We start from the raw sequence: 11,782 nt of genomic DNA on the forward strand, positions 1-11,782 counted from the left end.
CAAGTTTTATATTACGCACTCCTACTGCTCAGGAATACGAATCTCGAAGTTATCGCTTCACAACCGCTATCCGTATACAATATCCCCAGCATCCACAATATCACAATCAGCAACCAGTTGTCAGTTATCAGCTAAAAGTCTTTTATCTTTTGCATAAGGCTACTATTCTGCCTTCCGAGGTTAAGCTCTACCTCCATCTGCATCTCTCCGCATTGCATAAGGCTACCTTTCTTCCTTCCGAGGTTAAGCTCTACCTCCATCTGCATCTCTCCGCATTGCATAAGGCTACCTTTCTTCCTTCCGAGGTTAAGCTCTACCTCCATCTGCATTTCTCTGCATTGCATAAGGCTACCTTTCTGCCTTCCGAGGCTAAGCTCTGTCTCCATCTGCATTTCTCTCCATTGCATAAGGCTACCTTTCTGCCTTCCGAGGTTAAGCTCTACCTCCATCTGCATTTCTCTGCATTGCATAAGGCTACCTTTCTGCCTTCCGAGACTAAGCTCTGTCTCCATCTGCATTTCTCTGCATTGCATAAGGCTACCTATTCTGCCTTCCGAGACTAAGCTCTGTCTCCATCCGCATCGGCTGAAAGATCGCCATTTTATTTACACTTTGCATGGCTGAAATATCGCCACTTCATTTAAATCTTGCATCGGCTGAAATATTGCCATTTTATTTACACTTTGCATGGCTGAAATATTGCCACTTCATTTAAATCTTGCATCGGCTGAAAGATCGCCATTTTATTTACACTTTGCATGGCTGAAATATCGCCACTTCATTTAAATCTTGCATCGGCTGAAAGATCGCCATTTTTATTTACACTTTGCATGGCTGAAATATCGCCACTTCATTCAAATCCTGCATCGGCTGAAATACCGCCACCTCATTTAAATTTTGCATCGCTGAAATATTGCCACCTTTTGCATTTCATGGGCTGAAAGACCGCCAAATTATCCAAGGGCGTCATTGTTCGGAGGCACCATTTGCATAGCCCGAAAACGCCATGCCATGGCCTGAGGACCCCATTTTATCTTTTGCATAGCATTATTCAAAGGCATCATGGTTCGGAGGCATCATTCTCATAGCCCGAGAACATCATTTCATAGCCGGCGAATCCTTTATTATGCGCTTAATGGCCCAGGACGTCATGGTCTGAGGACACCATCTTAACCGTCCAAAGACAGCATTCATGGTCCAACGGGAACTTGCATCACGTTTAAATTTATGCACAATATATGCGCTTGTATTGTTTATTTGCAGGAAAACCGGCTAGCAACGGCCATCCCAGCAGAAGCGATCCCGCTTCGTTTTCCGCAGCTCTACTAAACTCATAACCACCACCCAGCCCGAATATCTCGTCCGTTCTTGAAAATCTCCATCGGCATGTTCCGTCGACGGATCCCGAACTACAGACGGCCTGATTCCTGTAAGACCAGAGATATGTAGGCAGCTCAGGAACCAGAGCACGGTCAATCATTTCAAACCATCCCGTTCGGTCAAAATTGGCCATCATATCTTTACCCGACAACTCTTCCATCCTTCCCGGGTAAAGAGTGCCAGCTGTTGATACCCAATTTTTCTGTGCCTATTTTCACATATACAAAATACTTTCAAAATAACATATATATGCATATATAAGTATGCCTAAGGATTTTAGTATTTTTTTCCTAACTTTTTAAAGATTTTTAAAATCAATTTACCGTTCATTTTAGCAGTACAAAATCAGTAATTATTCCCAAAATCCACAATTTTGGTGAATAATTTATTTTATACTCATGTTTATAAAAAAATATAGTTAAGGTAACTTTTTATACATTTTTTAAAAATTTATTTGGTATTTTAAAGCTAAATTGCATATAATTGCAATTCTAGCCTATTTTAAGTTTAATAGCATTTTAATTATAAAAATTGGTTCCAGTATTTTTAAATTAATATTTATGTGTTATTAACTGACTCAGTACTTTTATTTGCTTTTAAAATTATTTTTACTATTTTTATTAAAAAAAAGGAAAATTGGCTATTTATCATTTAGCCTCATTTCTTTGCAATTACAGCCTATTTACATTTCAATTTTAGCCCTCAAATTGAACCAATCCTAACCGCAATTGGACCGGCCCAATTCCAATTTTACCCAACCCCTTAACCCATTGTTTAACCCGCCCGGATTTTCTTTCAATCCAGGTCGTTGATCATTTTGATCAACGGCCAGGATCACCCCTTTCCATTTTAATTCACCAACCCCACCCTAATCCCCCCATTTCGTTTAGTCCGCCGCCCTTGAATACTCTCCACTCCCAAAATTCTCTCGAAGGAACCCTAACCGTCTTCGACCCTTTTCCACTATATTTTCACTGGAATCCATGGCTTCTCAGGCCATGGATGGTCTGTACTCACCCCCCTCCACCATTAGACCATGAGTATTCGAAGCTTTGAGGTCTGACCTCGATGATTCTCTTTCAGACCTTCTTAGATATATGGTTCTATGGCCTCTCCGACCATGCTCAGGCGTATTCAAGCATTAGGAGCCTATTTCCCACCTCATCTGACTCCAGATCGGAGTTTCTTCTGAGCCTTTCTCATTTCTAGGGTTTCTCCGAAATCCTAAGCTATTCGAGGTTTTTCTTTGTTTGTTTTCTTAGATCTGTGATATCTTTGTGTTCTACTAGATTTTTAAAGTGTTTTCCCCAATCTTTTCTTTCAAAATTGTTTCTCTTCGATTTAGGGTTTCTGAAAGGTTTTCAAAACATCTTTCTGATTCTTTTCTTTATGTGTATTTGTCTATATTATGCTCATGTGTTTTCCTTCTCTACTACGCATGTATTGTTCTTCTGTTTTCTTCCTACTATACACGATTCTTCTATATCTTTGTATTCTACTATGCCTTTAGACTAGGCTCGCATGTTAATCTTTGTTATGTTCTTCTAGCTGTTCTTTGCTATATTTTCAGTATTTTTCTACCGTACGTGTTTTCTACTGAGTTCTTAAATTTTGTTTGTTTTACCTGACTCTGTTTGAGTTCTAAGCATGCTTCCTTTATTGTTTCTTAAGTTTACATCACTTCTTCTCTCTGCTGAACTTGCTTAAATTCCGAAGCTTTTCTCAAACATGTTCTTTATGCTTTCAAACCTGCTATCATGTTTGTTGGTCTCTTATGAGTCTCTGAAAGAGACCTCTGAGTCTGTTTCAATGGCTTGCCTTCTCATCTCTGTGCCTGATTCGAGTGAAAACCCTAGAATTTGGGGGTTTCTTTGGAAAGTTCGATTTTGTGTTTGGACTGGGGTTCTACTTTGAAACCCTGAACTCTCAGACTCATTCTGAGTCTATAAATTGGACCTGAACCTTTTTTATGACTGTTTCGATGATAGTCTTTTCTAATCAGTATGACAACTCCTTCTTGTTTGACATTTGTGTGCCTTATATATGAGAAATTCTTCTTTCAAAAAGGTTTTGCCAATTATGATTGATTCCGAATTCTTTTTAGTAAGGTATGATTGATTATTATTGATTTTCCTTAAGTATAACCCTTTCCTCTCTTTTCCTGACTTGGTTCATTCGAACAAAGCCTGCGATTTTGATTTTACCGACTGTTTAATTGGTTCCCTTTCCTAATTTTCACAAACCGTGTACCATTGGACTTTTTTTCCTTAAATAAACTCCTATGTATTTACCCTCTTTGTGTTACTTTGGAAAAGATTTCAGTCAAATTCTTTCCTTAACTGTCTTCTACTCGTTTGAAATCAGAATCCCTTAACTAAAGGGAGACTTTATGTGATTGATTGTAAAACTATTTTGTTACCTTTTCTTACTTGCCTTCTGCACTATAAAAGGGGACTACCCTTCTGCACTTTCAAGGACACACGATTGAATACTCTTTAAGACAACTTCGAATCCAATACTTTTACACACCTTCAACTTACACTACTCACCCCACACTCTCAATTTCAATACTTTCACACTGAGTTTCTTCTGGTTGTTTGCTTGCATTTTGGGCTTTACTACTACTTTTTCTCTGCTTACTTCTGAAACTGGTATGTCCTAATTTAGTTTCATCCATCACACCAATATGTTTATTTACAGCTTCTGCAATCCTGTTTACTTTACTGTCCATGCTCATTGATTAATCTGTATATTATTCTCTTTGCACCTGTTTTCTGCTGTGAATCCCTATACCCCTATTCCCTCTATGTGTTTGAGTTAAGGTTCGGGCATGGCAGTATCCAAATTGCTGCTCATGTTTGGACCTGATCCTTAATGGATCCTAACTCCCAAACAAATGTGGCTAACAGGCTGGTCAGGGGTGTGCCAGCACTCCTAATTGCTGGGTATGACCACCAGCCTGCCATGGCCTTCCCAGAATCCCCTCTATTGCACTTACACTCATTCCTAGTTTCTAAGTTCTGCCCCCCTCCTATGAGCCTTGCTTTGGGGCCTTGAGTTCCCTCTGAACTTGGACATCTGAGGGCTGGACCTTCCACACTGCACTTTAATTCAATTCTGCAATTTATTTGGGTGTAAGAACTGCCTGGAGTTCATGAAGCTCCTGGGAACTCTGACACACCCAAAAATGAGAAAGGCTTTGGAAATCAGATCTTTGGAGTTGGTTTATTTCATGTTTCTGACTTGGGAGTCTAAATTAGGCTCTCCTTGGTTGTACTTTAATTTCTAATATAATTTTACTTTCCTTTATTCATTCTGGGTTGTAATAATTTGTAATAACTTATGGGGGTATATAGTGAAAAGGGGAGGGTCACTCATGTATGCATGTGGGTAGACATCATGTTCTTAGGTGTTTATTCCTGCAATCTCATCCTGCTTTTCATCTATCCATATCATATAGAAATCCTGCTTTTAGTTCTTCACTTATGCATGTCATATAGAAATCCTGTCTATAGTTCTGCACTTATGCATTTCACAAAGAAATCTTGCTTATAGTTCTGCACTTATGCACGTCATATAGAAATCTTGTCTATAGTTCTGCACTTATGCATTTCATATAGAAATCCTGCTAATAGTTTTGCACTTATGCATATCTAGATACCATGCCTTTGAGGTTCTGCACTCATATAGATACCATGACTATAGGCTTCTGCATTCTTGCATCGTATAGATAACCTGCCTATAGGATCTTTTAAATTCTGCATTTTGCATCTATCGTTAGGCAAACGGTTTATAGGTTTAAAATAACAAAATCGCATTATAGATACCATGCCTATAGGACTCTCGCATTTCTATAAACGTTTTAAAATCAATGACGCCTAGAAAGCATGTCTATAAGGGTAATAAACTGAATCTGAATCAAGCCTAAAATCAACAATTTCGATACTCAACACTGCAGAGTGTATGTTTGCTTTCTTTAAAATCAGTATATTTCGCATTGCTAGATATCATGCCCATAGGTCTCACCTAGGCAAGCCATTAGGTAATTAATTAACTAAACCAGTCTTTAATAATTACAACCAGCGGGCAGGCCTAATTTGGACTTCTTATCTGAAAATATGTGATAAATCAGCCACGCCCTAACGTTTAAGTTTAATTAAAGACCTAATCAGTATCTGAAAGACATGCTAAAACTATATGTTCTTTATGTTTTAAGGAGGTTTGTTTGAGCCTTGTCTGTTATGTGCTTCCCCTTACTTGTCATGTAAGTTTTGAATGTCGCCTTAGACTTTTGTCCCTTTTAAACTCTAAAAGCCAATTTTCCCTCCCCTTTAGGACTAGTAGTACCTAATACCTCCGGGGCTGATAGGATTGGGAAGGGTAATAGCATGCAATAAGTAACGAGACCATTACGCGATTTAATACCTTAACGGGGTGGGTAAGGGTAGACATGGATATGATGACCACGCGATAATACCACGTGTATAAATGGTTACCGGGTATTGTGTGGGGTGATCCGTGTTATTTATAAACCTAGGACCCCCCCTCCCTCTTTACTTGTTTACTTCCTTTTACCAGAATTTTAAAGCTGTTTAGTTTTCAGTTTCTTTAACTTCTTCTTTTACTTCAATCACTTGTACTTACTATGCAAAATCTCTCTTTTAATTGTCTGATTTTCAGTACTGTTTCTCCCCAAACTTCCGCCTCTTTCACTTTTTTTGAATTACTTGCATCAATTATTTGACCCCTTCTCCTTTATTTGAGTATCTTTCTTTAATTATAAAACTACCTTCTTCCAAATTTCAGCACTCTTTAAACCTCTTGTACTTCTTTTATTTGCAACCGTTATGTGAAAGTTACCTAGTATTTACAATGCTTGCTTGATTACTTGTTGTTTGTATTTAAAGTCACAATTGTAGCATGGCCGGGAACCACACTAGTGGATCTTGAGGGGTGCCTAACACCTTCCCCTCGAGATAATTTCAAGCCCTTACCCAATCTCTGGTTTTCTAAATCAAATTCTTTTTTGTGTCCTAATGCACTTAATCATTAGGTGGCGACTCTTCTAAATTGCAAACCCAATTCCCAAAAGGAAAAGAGTTGTCCGCCCAAATGTCATAAACCCGATTTCGCGAGAAAAAGGGGGCATCGACAATTGTAACTGTTCCTTCAACTTAGGAGGGGCCATACGATAAGGAGGAATAGAGATGGGCTGAGTGCCCGACAACAAATCAATGCCAAAATCAATGTCTCTGTCGGGCGGCATGCCCGAAAGATCAGCTGGACACATCAGGGAAATCCCTCAATACTGGAACTGAATCAACTATAGGGGTATCAATACTGACATCTCTCACATAGGCTAGATACACGTCACACCCCTTCTCAACCATTCGCTGATCTTTAAGAAATGAAATAACTCTGTTGGGGGTGTAATCTAAGGTACCCCTCCATTCTAATCGCGGTAAACCTGGCATAGCCAGCGTCACAGTTTTGGCGTGATAATCAAGAATAACATAATGGGGCGACAATCGGTCCATGCCCAAGATAACATCAAAATCTACCATGTTGAGCAATGATAAATCGGCTCTGGTCTCAAAACCACTAAGAGTAATCAAACACGACCGATAAATGCGGTCCACAAAAAGAGAGTCTCCCACAAGAGTAGACACATAAACAGGGAAACTCAAAGAATCCCGAGATACGCCCAAATGCGGGGTAAAATAAGATGACTCATAAGAGTAAGAGGAGCCTGGATCGAATAGAACTGATGCATCTCTATGACAGACCGGAACAACGCTTGTAATGACAGAATCAGAAGCAATGGCCTCTGTACGAGCAGGAAGGGCATAGTATCTAGCCTGGCCTCCCCCTCTAGGGCGACCTCTACCTCCCCGACCTCCACCTCGAGTTGGCTGAGCAGGTGGGGTGGCAGCCGGTGGCGTAATCAGAGCCTAGGAACCCTATGGAGCACGCTGTTGCTGAGAAGTCTGTGGAGGTGCACCCCTCCTAAGTATGGGGAAATCCATCACCATATGACGAGTGTCGCCACACTCAAAACAAGCTCTGGGAGGATGTGACAGCTGTGACTGGCTTGGGCTCGATCTGCTGGACTGTTTGCTGATAGCACCCCGTGTAGGAGGCACACAGATACTGGAGGTGCATAATAAGGCTCCTGAGGTCTAGGAGGAGCTGGAATACCACTGGCGACTGGAAGAGATGAATGAACGGGGCGACTCACATAACCCCTACCATGAAGAACTACAGCTGGGGCTGGGGCACCAGAATAATGGCCCGACTCTCGAAACCTCTTGGCCTCTCTCTCCTCCCTATCTCGAGCAAGCATGCCCTCCACTCTCCTAGCAATACTCACCACCTGCTGATACGGGATATCCATCTCTAACTCCCGGGCCATGATAGTCCTGATGCTGGGAATGAGTCCCTCAATAAACCGGCGGACCCTCTCTCGAATTGTAGAAACCAAGGCCGGTGCAAGTCTAGCCAAGTCACTGAAATAGACTGCATACTCTGAAACAGCCATAGCACCCTGGCGCAACTGCTCAAACTCAGCGCGCCATTCGTCCCTGAGGCTCTAAGGGATATACACCCTCAAGAACATGTCTGAGAACTGAGTCCATGTAAGGGAAGCTGCCTCGGCCGGACTGTCCAACTCATAAGCATGCCACACTGATATGCTGCCTCCCGAAGCTAAAAGGCAGTGAAAGAAACCCCACTCGACTCTGCTATGCCCATTGTGCGGAGGATACGGTGGCACTCCTCCAGAAATCCCTGAGCATCCTCTGATGCTACACCACTGAATGTAGGAGGATTGTACTTCTTATACCTCTCGAGCCTACGCTGCTCCTCCTCTGAAACCTGTTGCCCTACCCTCGGGCTGAATTGGGGCTGTAGGTGGTAGCGGTATAACCTCTGGAATCTGATCAACCTAGACCCGCTGCTCTTGGGTGCGGGCGGTGGGAGTCTGTGCTCCTCCCCTGGCCTGAGATATGGTTGTAGCAAGGGGTATCAACCCTGCCTGAGCTAGAGTGTTGTACGTGCTCATAAACTATGCAAGGGTCTCCTGAAGAGCTGGAGTAGTAGTAGTAGGCGTATCGGGTGCATGTGCTCTGACTGGAGCTGCTGGTGGCTCTTCTATAACACCTTGCTCGAGTGCTCTGGCCGCATTGCGTATACGTCCTCGGCCTCTACCGCAGCCCCGGCCTCTGGCGGCTCTAGCAGGGGGCACGGGTGCCTGGTCATCTCCAGTAGCACGTGTCTTCACCATCTGTGAGAGAATAGAAGATAGAAGATTAGAATTTCGAAGTCAATAATCTCGCACGACAAGGAATCAAATGAAGTGGAATTTTAGTAACAGTTCCATAGCCTCCCAAAGATAAGTACAGACGTCTCTGTACCGATCTGCGAGAATCTAATAAACCGGCTTGTGACTCACGACTCCTATGAACCTAAAGCTCTGATACCAACTTGTCACGACCCAATTTCTCCCTCCATGAACTGTCGTGATGGCACCTATTCTCTACGACTAGGTAAGCCTAACACATTGCGGAAATGAAACAAAAGCATGAACATTAACTACTAACAGTAACAATTATCTAATACGCAACTAAATGTCACTCGGCATATACAATTATCACTTCATAAAAGTACCGAACAGTACCCAAAACCCAGAAACTTGCAAGTCACAAGCTACTAAGAAGTTTTAACTGTTCTATACATCATCTCTAGAGAAAGAAAGAGAAATGAACATAGGGGGATAGAGGGGGACTCCGAGGATCTACGGGCACAAGCAGATGTACCTTGAAGTCTCCAACAAGCAGCAGCGACTACAACTAGTGATGAGGCTGGTACGATGAACCTGGATCTGCACACAGAATATTCTCAGGAAAGGGCATGAGTACACCACAACGGTACCTAGTAAGTGCCAAGCCTAACCTCGGTCGAGTAGTGACGAGATTAGGTAAGGTCCTTACTGGTATAAATAATGAAATAAGACAGAATGAAGTATCACAATTAAAGTAAATACGAAAATCTAACAGGAATAGAATCAATGAAAGACAACAGCTCAGAACACGGTGATAACAACAGGGGATCTCCCGCAATACCGTCCGTAGTCCCAAACGTAGATATGTAGGCGAATTTCCCGGAATACCATTTCGTAGTCCCAGAGTAAATATGCAGTTCTGGGGGATCTCCCGGAGTACCGTTCCGTAGTCCCAAAGTAAATATGCAGTATAAGGGGATCTCCCAGAATACCGTTCCGTAGTCCCAATGTAAATATGCAGCTCAACCAATATAAACAACAATCGCAGTAAGAAAAACCTATAGTTTAAACTAAGTTCAAATCAAAGAAAATACGTAATTTCACTAAATATGCTGCACAGAGTTCAAATAGGCAGTTAATACACGTAGGCATGCTTTTCTAATCTAAATAGGATAGTACATATGCTAGTGTAGTTCAAACAAGGAGAAAACAGGTTATGACTTAGTGAAAACAAATGGAGTTTTACAACAAATAGCCCGTGTACGTACTCGTCACCTCACGTACATGGCGCTCATATATCAAACAGTACCAAGCGGAGTTCTCCCACACAAGGTTAGGCAAGCCACTTACCTCGAACCGAGCTCAATGAATCTGAAACAATGCTCTTTCCACGAATATCCGAGTCCGAAAGGCTCAAATCTAGCCAAAACCAATTACATAACATAAATATAGTTACAAAAAACTAATCTAGCTAACGAAATCAAAGCTAAGGCAAGAAATTAGAAAAATGTCCAAAAGCCTCCCCAGGCCCACGTCTCGAAATCGGGTAAAAGTCATAAATTATGAACACCCGTTCACTCATGAGTTTACTCGTACCAAAATTATCCAAATGCGATGCCAAAATCCCAATCATAACTCGAAATCTTAGCTGAAGAACTCCTTTCCACTCTTCCCAAATTTTTCCCCAAATCTGAAATTAAAAGATAAAATTAATGATAGATTAGTGGGATATAACCAAAATCAAGTGTAGAATCATTACCCAATTGATATCTCTGAAAATCCCTCAAAATCTCGTCCAAATCCGAGCTCCCAAAGTTTTGAAGAAAATTTCCAAACCCTCATTTTGAAATGTTTAATACTGCCCAGTGATTTCTTAATCGCGATCGCCGAAACAACCTCGCGATCACGAAGAACAACTTCGCTGCCTCATAAATTTACTCTATGCGAACGCGTAAAACCCCACGTAAAACGCGATGTTCTAGCTCTCACACTTATGCAATCGCAAACCATCCAACGCGTTCGCAATGAACAAAACGCGTGGCCCAGCTTAGGTCCACTTAACACTACACGAACGCGACCTAGCCCACGCGTTCGCGATGCATAACCTGATAAACCTACGCGATCGCGTCCCCGTCTTAGCAAATGCGAAGAAGAAACTTAGCTGGTCTCTCAGATTCTCTACGCGATCGCAAGCCTTCTCACGCGAATGCGAAGAAGGAACCAGCTTCAGAACACCAGAAAAATCTGCTAATCTTCTAAGTCCAAAAATGACCCGTTGAGCATCCGAAACACACCCGAGGCCTCGGGACCTCAACCAAATATACCAACCAATCCTAAAACACCATACAAACTTAGTCGAGCCCTCAAATCACATCAAACAATGCTAAAAATACAAATCACCTTCCAATCCAAACTTAATGAGCTAGAAACTTCCAAATTCGACAACCGACGCCGAAACCAACCAAACCATTTCCGATTGACCCCAAATTTTGCACAAAAGTAATTTTCAACATTAAGGACCTACTCCAACTTTTGGAATCGGAATCCGACCCCTATATTAAAATTTCACTACCGGTCCAAAACTCCAGAAATTCAACTTTCGCCATTTCAAGCCTAAATGAGCTGCGGGCCTCCAAAACACAATCCGGACACGCCCCTAAGCCTAAAAAGTTACCCAACAGAGCTAAAGGAATCGACGGAATTTTATTCCGGAGCGGTCTTCACACTGTTCAGACTATGGTCCAAATCTTAAATCTTAAACCTCTATATAGGGACTAAGTGTCCAAAACACTTCAAAAACCAAAACGAAACCTCCCGGTAAGTCACAATAGCAGAAATAAATACAGGAGAAGGAGTTAATAGGGGATCGGGGCTCTAACTCTCAAAACGACCGGCCGGGTCGTTACATAGCATCATAGCCTTAAAAACTAACTCTAAAATACTCCTTTCTATAACTTACTTTATTATGCCAACTTAAGAACCAAGTACTTCACAAAACCTTTGTCAAAGTATGTGCCATCACTAACAAGGGGAGGAGTCAATTCATACACTCAAATAGAAATTTAAATATAATTTAAGGACTCAAGCATTGAAATAATTCACTCTCTCTTATAAAGAAATTCA

This window comes from Nicotiana attenuata, unplaced genomic scaffold, assembly GCF_001879085.1.
Source record: "Nicotiana attenuata strain UT unplaced genomic scaffold, NIATTr2, whole genome shotgun sequence".
Taxonomy (NCBI): Eukaryota; Viridiplantae; Streptophyta; class Magnoliopsida; order Solanales; family Solanaceae; genus Nicotiana; species Nicotiana attenuata.